Genomic DNA, 15,297 nt, shown 5'->3' with positions numbered 1-15,297 from the left:
GACATGAAAAATGAAATGCCAAAACAAATGCAAAAACAGTCTTGTAAATCATTTCTTTGCACAACAGAAATGAACAGAAAGGTGTTTCAAATAATGAAAAAGTGAACTAATAAAAGAAGTCTATCATGGTGAATGAAAGTATAGTAGTAGAGATTAAAACTGTTTGGAGTACAAAGTACAAAATACAACTGTACTCAAATAAGGTAAATGTGTCCCTGAAATAGTCCAGAGAGTGAATGCTAGACAAACCTTGGAGAAAATTAGGGTTTCTTAGAGGTTGTGGTGTGGGTCTTGCCATCCTCTCCTGGTTGTTTGATGACCATCCCCTCTGGGGAAGGGGTGGTGGCACAGGTGCCGGGACCTGGGTGGGAGTAGCAGGCTCCTCTTGTGGTCCTGTCGCAAGGCCTCCCTGACTGTGTCTGGCAGTGGTGTACTTGGCCCAGATGTAGAAGGACCACAACCAAAGGCAAATGCTATGAGAAAAATCCTGCACATGTGGTGATGGATGTCAAAAAACACCCCAGTAAGAGAGCTAAGCTTGTCATTGTGGTTGTGTATTTCGGACATGAGCTTTGTCTGAACCTCCTTGATCTTCCTGGGCTTAGTAACAACATGGCCCATCCTGTGTTGGGACTTAGGCCCTCATAATGAACACAGCGGTGTTTACTACCGTGTTCAGGCTGGCGGCCATTTAACTGACCGCCAGCCCCCCTGGGAACCTGCGGCCACATAAAAACATTCTGCTGGGCCGGCGGCATTGTTTCCGCCCGCCCGCCCAGCCGAATGCATGGCTGGGACATTGCCGGCGGCTTCACATGGAGCCGCCATCAATGCCTCTGTGCGGCTGGTGCAGCTGCACCCGTCGCACAGATCACTGCCCGTAAATCGGGCAGTGAGCTGTGCGATGGGGCACTGCACACGGGCCCCTGCACTGCCCATGCCAAGTGGATGGGCAGTGCAGGGGCTCCCAGGGGGGACCCAAAGCACCCCTTCCGCCAGCCGATCCTTAGCAGGGAACACGCCAGGGAAAGGCTGGTGGCAGTAGGGATCCTTATCTGAGGGGCAGCAGCGGTGCCTTGTCGGATAATGATTCCGTTCACCGTTAGGCTGCCTGTCGGAGGCAGCCAGGCGGGCGGCCCGCATGTGTTCATAATATTGCAGGCTGAACCACCGGGGTTCATAATGACCCCCTTAATCTGTGGTGGTCTGGCTGACAAAGACACCAGTGGCCTCACTTTGCTGGCCCACTGATTTCCACATACAATGCCTACCCCACTACCCTGTACCCTGGAGGCAGTGTGCTCCGACCCACTGGGTCCTGGCACGACTGGAGGTGGTGTTGGTATTGTCTTAACAGCAGCGGACTGGGATCATGAGATTGGGGTGATGTTCCATTGGACACATGAAGTGGAATAATCAATTGGCTGAGGTGTTGAAGCTGGGTTGAAAGACATAGATGTGGGACAAGTGTGACTCACTGGTGATGTCTGGCCAGACATACCAGATGGACCATGCAGCTACTGACCATCCGGACTTGCAGGAGTAGAGTCCTTACTGAAGTCTTGATCCTGGTATGGAGGGAGTGGGGGTGTCCTGAGTGGCAGATGGTGGTACACTGGCCCGGGGGATGGACCTGAGAAGAAAGCATACAATATGAAATTATAATCTGGTTTGTACCTCATATGTGTCTTTAGCAACAAATGAGCCAACATAAAAAAGTAAAATCAGACTGAAAGAATGATTAGGCCTTTCTGTGATTTTCATTGTTTTATACAGCAAGAGTGATTTACACAGATGTGAACTCCAGTGATGATGTTATAGAGATGTCCTGAATTACAAAATGTTATTTCAGTAATTGTATGTTACATGTACCAGACATTCAACCCAACACAGTGATGAGTAAATTAGAGTACTAGGCCAATCCAAGACCAAGCAGGCTACAAATCATTAGATAAACTCAACTTAATAGTAAAAATGACATTGATCATCAGATGGACAGTGCAAATTAAAATGCAAAGTACAACAATTGTGGTTCTACTCTAATGATTTCATCCACCATGCCAGACATCTCTCCCTCTGTGAACGTGGATTTCTCCTCTCTACCATCGTGAATAATTCTACCCAAAAAGAGGAAGGATACTCCAAAAAAGTAACATTAACAAAAAAACAGAGGTAGAGAAACACAGAAAAAATAGCTTCTGTATAGCAGTTCCTGCATCCAACTGGTCTGCTACAGTGTAATGGCAAAGGATCATGGTCTGAAAGGGAGCGTGTTTTATAGTGTGTTTTGCAGGTGCTAACAATTGTCCAATATACAACAGGTGTGGGTTGCTGGCATCCAACCAATTGCCACATCCATGATACCATGCTGAAAGGGTACCAAGATGGACTCCTGCCGTCATGGGCCCACCTCTGATACACCACCAGCACAACTGTGTTATCTAAATAGGCCATTTGTGATCCTGCTGTTAATATGGCAACATTGGCCTATTTCTCTGCATTAAAGTCTATCGTACCGCCGCAGGATGCAGCTGGCACAATAGAGTACACTTAGTTGTGGCGGTCTTTGGCTCAGCCGCAATACATCTAAGTATGGCTGTTGGAACACGTTGAAATGGCCTTTCTGCACTAACTTATAATTAATTAGTGATAAAACAATGAGTTAGCATTCTATTTTCTTTAAGTAGCTCATACAGTCCCAATCAATTTCTCAGTGATATGTAGTACTAGTGTACATCTATGCATTGCAAAAAAGGGAGACAGAGTTGGTCAATCGACGGGGTTGAGAAATGAGAACAGAATCAAAGTTCATTTATTGCAATATATTGTTACCAAATGTAGTTTTTAAGGAAATTCAGAATAGGGATTGTAGGAGTATAGCAACTCAACAATAGTTGATCATACTAGTATCATAGGTGATCAGATTTAGGTGAGTATAATGTTACTGCATTTGCCTGTTTTAATAATTTTGTGGGTATTAACTGTACCACTAGTCTATTTTTGTATCTTCATTTATTACATCAGCAACCGAGGGCAAGAAGAGTGGCACCACGGAGGTGCCAACCACCAGTGCCAATGCTGAGGGCTTTCCTTATCCCTGTAAGCCCTTTTATTTATTATTATTATTATTATTATTATTATTTCCATAACCTTTACCTCTGCCCACTATTTTACTACTTTTAATGTTGCCTTGTTTGCTTTATTTTATACTGTCTCCTTTTCCCACTCCCCTATCCCATTTTTGTTTAATTCCTGCTATACTTGCATTATCTTTTATTTCATCCATAATTGACCACTTTTAGTCCACCCCTTCATTGAGCTTCAATAATTCCGAATCATCATCATCAAAGGCTATAGCTCTGCTCCCCCAACACGCAAAGTTTTTGGTTGGCATGACTACCTGGCTCTTCCAACATTGTGAACCAACACAATGCCGAGAGTGATATTTCTGATAGAAGATACTATAGTGCTAACCAAACTGTAGCGATGTATTGTGGTTGCATTTTTTAAATTTAATAATTAAGGGAAGGTGTACCTGGCATCTAAAAAAGTAATAATTGTTTTGTCTAACCACACCAGCCTCCAGTGGAGCAATCTCAGGTTCCACTGCAGGAACAGATGGAGCAGTGGGAGAAGTAGCGGCAGGGAATGTGAGTGGTAAGTCACATTGCTTGCTTATTGACAGTTACTATTTCTCACTAGCTACACAGGTGTCATGAACCCCGGTGTTACCAGTTACAGTAGTGGTTGGATTACGTATGGCCTCTTCATTCTGCAGCTCAGAAAAAAAACAAATAATATACTCTAAAAATGATGGCTTGATGGAAACAGGAAAGAGTGAAAGATTAAAAGAAATGATGATTGAAATGAGTAAAAGAAACAGATGCGTGGGTGGGTGAAAGGGTGCATGGGTGTGTATTCGATACATGGATGGATGGCTGAAAGGATGATTGAAAGAAAGGGTGAATAGTGGATAATGAATGGATGGATAATGGATTGTGAGTTTTGGTGAAAGACTGGATGAGAGAAAGTAAAGCTGTGGTGGCTGTGGATGAATATAGTAGGAAGAATGAAAGGGTGATTGAATTATTGCTTGGGTGGATAAGCAAGGGAGCTGTGCTGTACAGGGGCATGCTGCTCTCCTACTTTGCTTACTTTCTCTCTTATGGTTATCAAAGCTATGATTCAAAGTGGGGGTATTTTAATTTGTGTACTTATCCCTTGACTCACAGTATTTGTTCAATGAGGCAGATATGTATTCCACCCATCATCATTCATCCACCTCTCCCTGCCCATGGCGTTTCACCAACCGTGAACGAAGATGTCAGCCCTAAGTACTTCACTCCTTTATTCTTTCCTAAGTTCTTCTATGCATTCTTGGCATATGCCACATTTTTATGGACATTTGAAGTGTTTCCAAAGTATATTTCATGGTTTCCCCTAACAGATTTATTTTACGTCTGTTCAGATTTTACCCTTTAGACTTTTGGCTATACAGTGGCTAAATAAGCCAACGCTTAGGCAAATTATGAATCGATGATCAGTGACACCCCTCTATTCTGTAGCAAAAGCTCTACCTACCGCCTAATCCCTCTGCCTTAGTCTTCAGTAGAGTACGTCAAATTGCCTTTCCTTAATGTGAATACATTTGTTGGAAAAAAATTGTGATGGTGGGAGAGGTCAGTGAGTAAAGTGGGACTAGTAATCGCTGAATTTGGCATTTCCTCAACTAGTATAAATTCCCTATTCTAGCTTACAAAGCTGTGTATTGTTCAATTTGTAGTGCATCACCAGCACTCAAAAAGGAGGCAAGTGTCTATACAAATGACAGATATGAATGACACTCTTTTTGGCAAAATATGACACATTAAAAAGTGAATTGTGACTGTGTTTGACATCAATAGTGACATGGGAGAATTAATACCTTAGTTGACGGCAAATAATACACATCAAATTTATTATTTGCAGATTATTTAAAAACAAAAATGAAAAATGAGTTTTGAAGTCCACAAATTTAGATAACAATTTGTGTACATGTATGGCACAATGACATTCCTAACATTACCTAGACTTAAGATATGTGTTATTCATCAAAGTATGGTGTGACCTTTTTAGTTGATTTCCCTTTCCATACCAGCATTCCATTGAACCCTGGGATAGGTGGGATACAATGGCCTCTGTTCTTCAGGTAATTTCCAGACCTTGCCAACATGAAAGAAAGGGATGTCATTAGGAAGTTCTGAAGCCTGATCTTCTGCCCCACAATAGGAATACAACAGCAATACAATTAATAGCGAAACTCATGGCAGTACTTAATTGAACGGCCACTGGCTTTCTTTAGTACAGTGTGGCAATACTTCTTGTAGCACATTACATTCAGTAAGGTGCTACATTAAGTCCTTCCTTCAATGGTGAGACACATCAACAACTACACCCAGTTCCCACAACAACAGGATTTGGCCATTGTGAAGGGAGAATTTTGTGATTTGGCTGGACTAACATATGTGGTTGGAGCAATACATGGCACACATATTGCCTTGATGCTATCACACGCAAGGGAACAGGTCTACCTCAATCAGAAGAACTTACATTTCATCAATTTTTAAGTTATCTGCTTACCAGATTTATACATATCAAATGTGTGTGCATGCTTTCCTGGGTCAATACATGATTCATTTGTACTACGGAATAGCAAAATTTCCCTGCAAATCACATAACTTGGACTTTAGAGGGCCTGGCTTGTTAGTAAGTACAATATGACTTGAGGATCATTTGCTTGAATCCTAGTTTAGTAATGTACAATGGCTTGATATAATAATAATCCACTGATATGATGCATCCATGTAGGAGACTCAGCTTATCCTAACAGACCATGATTGTTAGCGCTGCTGACGAATTCATCAAAGCCAGTGGAATTCCACTTCAATGAGGCCCATGGAAGAACACAGAGGCCAGGGGAGCAGGCTTTTGGGCTCCTCAAGGCCAGGTTTACATGCCTCGGTAAAACTGGTGGAGCCTTCCTCTACTGACCCAATAATGTGTGCCAAATCATGGTTGCCAGCTGCATGCTCCATTACATCGCGCAGCGACGGAACATACCAATAATCGCAGAGGAGGGAGACCGTGAAGAGCTACCGGGTGAGGATGTGGAAATACCCAATGAAGATGAAAGTTGTGAAGAAGAAAGAAATGGCCTTCATCTAGATGTTATTGACCACATCTTCACCTGGGTGTAAGTTTACCTTTACATATAGTCCTCCAATGTCAGAACAACTTGTGAAATAGGAAACATATCAGTCTGCAATGGTAATTTGGTAGGAATGGTCAGTTCAGGAAAGTACAAGGCAAAGATGTTAGTGGATCAGAGTTTCCCTACATTGACTAATGTGGGTATTGACATAGATTAACTTTGCTTGTGCTATATATGTATATGTCTATGTGTCCTCCTAACTTGTCATGTTAGTCAAATTTAACATGTGAAATCATAAATTCTCCCTTGTTATTCGGTTTCAGGGTCCTTCACCACATCATCTTTATTTGGACATCTCACAGTTGTGGCATTTAACGTGATATGTTGCTGTTGGAAAGTAGAAACTGAACATGTGTTGATCCTGGGACAGACACACACTTGGGATGCACAGATCTTGTACGGAGACAACTTGCACTGTGATTGAATAGAAGTTCCGGAGATTGGATCAAACCTGTTTTCTGTGTGATGTTGCTATCAAGGCAATATGTGCTACTTAACCTGCATGTGTATGTCAAGCCATAACATACTTTTCTTCAAGCTAAATCTTCAATTTATGATCAGTGGAGTTAGCTGTTGATGTGTCTCATAATTGATAGACCTTTTGTAGCACACCACGGATTGTCCTGTAATGGTCATGGGGCCTTAAACTGTGTAGCTCCCATGCTATAGACTATGGCGTTATTGATATATGATTCCTATTGTGAGGGCAGGGTGTATGGCTCCAACTGAAGTTATGCTTCAATGATAGTCTGCCTATTTCATTTGTTTCCATGCAGTATTTCTTTCTTCTCTGGTGTTAACTTCATGGAGCATCCAGCCATAAATGGCGCAGACTATTGGGGTAATTTATGGTTTATGAAACTCAGCTCGGATTTTGTGTAAGACTTGTTACCTACATATGTATTTTACCACTATGTTAGGATTTTAATTTGTTTTATTTGAATGAGATGATAACACATTACCTCTTCGTCGTTCATAATTTTCCCTTGCAAATAATTGTACAAAAGATTTGACAAAATGATGGTGGAAGACAGACATGAAAAATGAAATGCCAAAACAAATGCAAAAACAGTCTTGTAAATCATTTCTTTGCACAACAGAAATGAACAGAAAGGTGTTTCAAATAATGAAAAAGTGAACTAATAAAAGAAGTCTATCATGGTGAATGAAAGTATAGTAGTAGAGATTAAAACTGTTTGGAGTACAAAGTACAAAATACAACTGTCCTCAAATAAGGTAAATGTGTCCCTGAAATAGTCCAGAGAGTGAATGCTAGACAAACCTTGGAGAAAATTAGGGTTTCTTAGAGGTTGTGGTGTGGGTCTTGCCATCCTCTCCTGGTTGTTTGATGACCATCCCCTCTGGGGAAGGGGTGGTGGCACAGGTGCCGGGACCTGGGTGGGAGTAGCAGGCTCCTCTTGTGGTCCTGTCGCAAGGCCTCCCTGACTGTGTCTGGCAGTGGTGTACTTGGCCCAGATGTAGAAGGACCACAACCAAAGGCAAATGCTATGAGAAAAATCCTGCACATGTGGTGATGGATGTCAAAAAACACCCCAGTAAGAGAGCTAAGCTTGTCATTGTGGTTGTGTATTTCGGACATGAGCTTTGTCTGAACCTCCTTGATCTTCCTGGGCTTAGTAACAACATGGCCCATCCTGTGTTGGGACTTAGGCCCTCATAATGAACACAGAGGTGTTTACTACCGTGTTCAGGCTGGCGGCCATTTAACTGACCGCCAGCCCCCCTGGGAACCTGCGGCCACATAAAAACATTCTGCTGGGCCGGCGGCATTGTTTCCGCCCACCCGCCCAGCCGAATGCATGGCTGGGACATTGCCGGCGGCTTCACATGGAGCCGCCATCAATGCCTCTGTGCGGCTGGTGCAGCTGCACCCGTCGCACAGATCACTGCCCGTAAATCGGGCAGTGAGCTGTGCGATGGGGCACTGCACAAGGGCCCCTGCACTGCCCATGCCAAGTGGATGGGCAGTGCAGGGGCTCCCAGGGGGGACCCAAAGCACCCCTTCCGCCAGCCGATCCTTAGCAGGGAACACGCCAGGGAAAGGCTGGTGGCAGTAGGGATCCTTATCTGAGGGGCAGCAGCGGTGCCTTGTCGGATAATGATTCCGTTCACCGTTAGGCTGCCTGTCAGAGGCAGCCAGGCGGGCGGCCTGCATGTGTTCATAATATTGCAGGCTGAACCACCGGGGTTCATAATGACCCCCTTAATCTGTGGTGGTCTGGCTGACAAAGACACCAGTGGCCTCACTTTGCTGGCCCACTGATTTCCACATACAATGCCTACCCCACTACCCTGTACCCTGGAGGCAGTGTGCTCCGACCCACTGGGTCCTGGCACGACTGGAGGTGGTGTTGGTATTGTCTTAACAGCAGCGGACTGGGATCATGAGATTGGGGTGATGTTCCATTGGACACATGAAGTGGAATAATCAATTGGCTGAGGTGTTGAAGCTGGGTTGAAAGACATAGATGTGGGACAAGTGTGACTCACTGGTGATGTCTGGCCAGACATACCAGATGGACCATGCAGCTACTGACCATCCGGACTTGCAGGAGTAGAGTCCTTACTGAAGTCTTGATCCTGGTATGGAGTGGGGGTGTCCTGAGTGGCAGATGGTGGTACACTGGCCCGGGGGATGGACCTGAGAAGAAAGCATACAATATGAAATTATAATCTGGTTTGTACCTCATATGTGTCTTTAGCAACAAATGAGCCAACATAAAAAAGTAAAATCAGACTGAAAGAATGATTAGGCCTTTCTGTGATTTTCATTGTTTTACACAGCAAGAGTGATTTACACAGATGTGAACTCCAGTGATGATGTTATAGAGATGTCCTGAATTACAAAATGTTATTTCAGTAATTGTATGTTACATGTACCAGACATTCAACCCAACACAGTGATGAGTAAATTAGAGTACTAGGCCAATCCAAGACCAAGCAGGCTACGAATCATTAGATAAACTCAACTTAATAGTAAAAATGACATTGATCATCAGATGGACAGTGCAAATTAAAATGCAAAGTACAACAATTGTGGTTCTACTCTAATGATTTCATCCACCATGCCAGACATCTCTCCCTCTGTGAACGTGGATTTCTCCTCTCTACCATCGTGAATAATTCTACCCAAAAAGAGGAAGGATACTCCAAAAAAGTAACATTAACAAAAAAACAGAGGTAGAGAAACACAGAAAAAATAGCTTCTGTATAGCAGTTCCTGCATCCAACTGGTCTGCTACAGTGTAATGGCAAAGGATCATGGTCTGAAAGGGAGCGTGTTTTATAGTGTGTTTTGCAGGTGCTAACAATTGTCCAATATACAACAGGTGTGGGCTGCTGGCATCCAACCAATTGCCACATCCATGATACCATGCTGAAAGGGTACCAAGATGGACTCCTGCCGTCATGGGCCCACCTCTGATACACCACCAGCACAACTGTGTTATCTAAATAGGCCATTTGTGATCCTGCTGTTAAGATGGCAACATTGGCCTATTTCTCTGCATTAAAGTCTATCGTACCGCCGCAGGATGCAGCTGGCACAATAGAGTACACTCAGTTGTGGCGGTCTTTGGCTCAGCCGCAATACATCTAAGTATGGCTGTTGGAACACGTTGAAATGGCCTTTCTGCAGGGTCACCCCCAAACATTTTTCTTTTTGTTTTTCTGACCCCATTTTTGCTGGCTTTAGAACTCTGCACACTTTACCACTGCTAATCAGTGTTAAAGTGCATATGCTCTCTCCTTAAAAAACATGATGACATTGGCTAATACCCAATCTTCTTATTTATTTTACTTGTAAGTCCCTAATCAAGTGCACTACATGTGCCCCGGGCCTGTAAATTAAATGCTACTGGTGGGCTGCAGCACTGGTTGTGCCACCCAAATAAGTAGCTCCCTAACCATGTATCAGGCCTGCCACTGCAGTGCTTGTGTGTGCAGTTTCACTACCACTTCGACTTGGCATTTAGAAGTACTTGCCAAGCCTTAAACTCCCCCCTTTTTTTTTTACATATAAGTCACCTCTAATGTAGGCCCTAGGTAGCCTATAGGGCAGGGTGCTATGTAGCTAAAAGGCAGGACATTAACATATGTGTTCTCTATGTCCTAATCTGAAAGGAGTAGCCAGGTCATATTTAGTATGGCCAGAATGGTGACACAAAATCCTGCTTAATGGTGTAGTTGGATTTTATATTACTATTTTAGAAATGCTTCTTTTAGAAAGTGAGCATTTCTATACACTTAAATCCTTCTGAGCCTTCCAATCCACGTCTGGCTAGGTTTATTTGACAGATTCCTTGTGCATTCACTTAGACAAACCTCAAACACAGGATGCTCAGATACACTTGCATACATCTGCATATTGAATGATTCTTCCTGGGCTGGGGAGGGTGGAGGGCCTGACACTTACATGTCAAAGGACAGTAGCCTGCCCTCACACAAAGGACTGCCAAACCCCCTACTGGGACCCTGGCAGGCAGGATGGAACTGAAAGGGGACCTTGTGCACTTGTAAGCCACTCTTTGAAGTCTGCCCCACTTCAAAGGCACATTTGGGTATTTAAGCAGGGTCTCTGACCCTAACAATTTAGTCACTTCTTGACAAGACACTCTTGTCACAGACACTTCCTGTAGAAAAAACTCTGAACAAGAACCTGCAACCTGCCAAGAAGAACTGCCTGGCTGCCCAAAAGACTCATCTGACTGTTTGCTGAGAAGGACTGCTGCCTTGCTGTTGCCCTGCTGCCTTGCTGCTCTCTGGCTGTGCTGAGAAGTACTCTCCAAGGGCTTGGATAGAGCTTGCCTCCTGTTCCCTGAAGTCTCAGAACCAAAAAGACCTCATTCCTGCAAGAAGAACTCCCTTGACGCCAGAAAGTGGCGCACAGCTGGCAGAAAATGACTCACAGCCTGCATCGTGGTGAAAAATTCACTGCACGGCAAACTAGAATGATGCAGCCTGACTTTGCAAGGAGAAGATCGACGCAGCACCAGCTCAGCGACCGGAAAGTTGACGCACAACCCACTAGATCGACGCAGAGCCGAGCTGGAACAATGCTGAAAGGAATAGACTCAGTGCCTGCAGTGCGGTAGAAATTTCCACGCAATGACCACCAGATTGACGTAGCCCCTGTGACTTCATCCTGCAAGCGCCAGATTTCAACACATCATCCCCGGGGCATTGACTGTCCAAGTCCATGTGCCGGAAATTGACGTAAAGCCTTCCCTGTGTGGAAAATAAAGGATGCATTGTCATGTGTATCCCGAGAAATCGAGGTACACTTCCCTGTTTTCCATGCATCTCCTCTTCTGCAGTTCCTTGCAGAGATTTTCAACGCAAACCAGGTACTTTGTGCTTGCAAGAGACATTTATTGTTTTTTTAAAAACTATATAATTTTTACAGTGATATCTCAATGTATACTTATTGAACCTTGATCGTTTTGACCTGCATCTTACCAGATAAATGTTATATATATTTTTCTAAGCACTGTGTGGTGTATTTTTGTAGTGTTCTACTGTGTTATTGCATGATTTATTGCACAAATAATTTACACATTGCCTTCTAAGTTAAGCCTGATTGCTCAGTGCCAAGCTATCCTCTAAGTTAAGCCTGATTGCACAGTGCCAAGCTACCAGAGAGTGGGCACAGGATAATTTTGATTGCGTGTGACTTACCCTGGCTAGAGTGAGGGTCCTTACTTGGACAGGGGAAAACTGACTGCCAACTAAAGACCCCATTTCTAACATTTGATTTGAGGGCCTTTTCAGGTACGCCTCAGAAGCCACCGTGAGGTAACACCTTTCAAGATTCAAATCAGGCCCAGAGTCACAAATTTCCATCACAATGTCAGGCAGCTCCTCTTTCATCAGCATATATTCAGTCTTCCATCTTCACCACTGAGGCCCTTTTCCAAAGAGACAACCTTAGGTGTGACCATCCTATGAATCATTGGTTGTTTTAGGAATTACAGAACCCAGATTGTCACTGATCATGCATTCAAGCCCTCAAATAACCAGTACACCCTTGACATCAGTAATGCATAATGTTTATAACTGTTAGAAATGGGGTTTCTGGTTGGCTAGGGTAGGTACCTAAGCCAGGCAGAACCCACCAACTCTAGTCAGGGCAAGGGATTTATACATCCAAGATAACCCCTGCTCATCCCCTTGGTAGCTTGGCATGAGCATTCAGGCCTATCCCAAAGGCAATGTGTAAAGTGTTTGCACAACACACACAACATACGGGACACCCTATCCCCAAAACAAAGGAAACATAACACCAAGTTAAATGAAAATGAACTGTATTGTGTGCAATGCAATTATTAGACCAAACACAACATGTCAGTAATATCCTGCTACCCAAGCAGTTGTCAGAACATTATACAATAGTTATTCTGCAGAACAAGCAGTAGTCACATAGAACACACAGGTTACTTATTATTCTGCAACAGAAGCAGAAGTCAGGAAAAACGTTACAAGATAAATGCATTTTTCATTAAAGTACCATCAATACCTTTACCGAGAGCATTATAAAACATATGGCAAGTCAAGAAAACATGTTGTGCCCATAACAGGAACACCAGCACATATATGTAACACAACATACAATTAGGCAGTTAAACATATAAATCATGAATGTCCATACAAGGAACATAGGAAATATGTATGTCCTTTCAAAATACCTGTTTTCATGAGGCAAGGCACTCCCGGTGCCAAGAAGTGAACAAAGAGGGCACCCGCTGCTCCACTGTCCTAAACAGAGGCTGCAACAATTTTGGGGGGAGAGGGGCAACCTACACCCCCCCTAATGTTTTTAATGGGCCCCTCCTGGGGCCTGCGATCTCTGGGCCCCCCTGGCCTCAACTGGCCCTCCAGAGTGTGGGCCAAAGCCAGCACAATGATTGGAGGCTTGAAGGGAGGGCCTCTGGCAAGACTCCCGCCCCACCCACAGTCTCTGCAAAGAATCATAAGGGTCTCGGTGAGGTTTGGGGGAGCCTCAGGTATGGCTTCCTTCCCCCCCTCTTTTCTGAACAGAAACAAGGGCTCCATGGGGCCAGGGGAGCTTCCGATGAGGCTACCTTTCCCCGCCCCAGTTCCCACTGTAGAAAACAGGCCAACCCGGCCTCAACTGTGATCGGCACACAAGTGGGTGCCTGTAAGTGCTCTGTGGCGCCTCCATCGGCACACTTCACCCTGGGGGCACTTCTTAGGATGCACTACATTCTGGTTTTCTCCCCCTCGTGCCCTTGGGGCACAAGATGTAGCACGTCTCTGATGAGCTCAGATAATGGATTGTGGTGGTAAAAAGGCGCACGGCAACGTGCTCTTCAAAGCACTAGGACCCTTCCATAAGCCTTGGTCACTGAGGTGATTCTGGGATCCACAAATGCACTTTACCATGCGCAAAGGGCACCACAGCAAAGCTCTCTCCAAGTGCTGGTTCCAAAGTATGCAGAGCACCCTCCAGGCAGTAGATCAAAGAAGAAGTGCTCCTCATGTGCTTCTGATCATTGCTCATTGCAGGGGTCAGGGGCCACAACACCCTTCCCCTGGGGGACAAAGTATTCAAGAAGCACAGGGCAGCAGGGCCCAGCAGCAGGCCAGCACAAGGTGAATTCAGGCAGTTGCCAGTTCCTCCACATTACCAAGCAGGTCACAGGTCAGCACAGCAGCAGCAATCCATGGCAGTTCCTGGTAAGTCCCTTCAGCATTCTGTGTCTAGTTCCAAAATGTCACCATATTGTGGGGAAAACTCCCCTGTTCTTATACTCAGTTTTACAGTGTGTTTCACAAAGAAGAGGGGATGAGGTTCCAACCAGTTACAACTGGTTCTGGGAGTGCCCCCTCTCTCCTCCAGCACAGGCTCCAAACATTCAGTTGAGGGAAAACAAACCTTTTGTGTGAGTCCAGGACACATCCTTTACAAATGCAGGTGTGCACTGCCTCTCCTTTCGCTCAGCCCAGGAAGACTATTCATTATGCAGATGCACCTCTGAGATACCTCCACCCTCCCTGTGTACAGGCTGTCTGAAAAGTATGCACAAAGCCCAGCTGTCGCTCTGCCCAGACGTAGATTGGAGTCAACCTGCAACACACCAGAGTCATAAACACAGAGAAATGCTCACTTTCTAGAAGTGTGTTTCTGTAATAGTAATAAAACGACCAAGGTCACAGTCTCTGAAGTGGGGAGCTTCTTGTACAACAGTCCCTAGAGGGTGGCCTACATGCCCCCTTCTGGAGGTGAGGGCTACATGTCACTGCTGTGGGAGGTGTCTTCTGGACAGCCTCTGCTGGAGGTGAGGAAAGCATTGCCTCTGCTGAGGGAGGTGTCCCCTGGGCAGCCGCTGCTGGAGGTGTGGACTGCATTGTCTCTGCTGGGGGAGGTGTCTCCTGGGTAGCCTCTGCTGGAGGTGTGGTCTCCATTGTCTCTCCTGGGGGAGGTGTCTCCTGGGCAGCCTGTGTTGGAGGTGAGGGCTTCATTGTCTGTGCTGGGGAGGTGTCCACTGGGCAGCCTCTGCTGGAGGTTGCGTGGGAACCATTACTGTCATTGGTGGTTGGGTGGGAACCTCTTCTGTCATTGGTGGTTGAGTGGGAACCACTGCTGTCATTGGTGGTTGAGTGGGAACCAATGCTGTCATTGGTGGTTGAGTGGGAACCTTACTATTCCTGGCTGGTGGAGTGGAATCCTTCCCTATCCTGGCTGGTGGAGTGGGATCCTTCCCTTTCCTGGCTGGTGGAGTGGGATCCTTCCATTTCTTGGCTGGTAGAGTGGGATTCTTCACTTTGGTGGCTGGTGGAGTGGGATCCTTCACTTTCCTGTTAGGTGGAGTGGGATCCTTCACTTTCTTGCCTCCACGACTAGGAGGTGCCTCCACTGTCCCCGTGGACTGTTTGGCTGAGGTGCTGGGATGGGTTGTTGGGACCCTGCTCTTACTGGCAGGACAGGGGTGGAGGGGGATGGAAGAGGTCAAGTTGGGCAAGGAAAAGCTTCTTAGGGACGGTAGGGCGGGATGAGAGAGGAGGAA

Source organism: Pleurodeles waltl, chromosome 4_1, assembly GCF_031143425.1.
Source record: "Pleurodeles waltl isolate 20211129_DDA chromosome 4_1, aPleWal1.hap1.20221129, whole genome shotgun sequence".
Taxonomy (NCBI): Eukaryota; Metazoa; Chordata; class Amphibia; order Caudata; family Salamandridae; genus Pleurodeles; species Pleurodeles waltl.
This window is presented reverse-complemented; position numbering follows the sequence as displayed.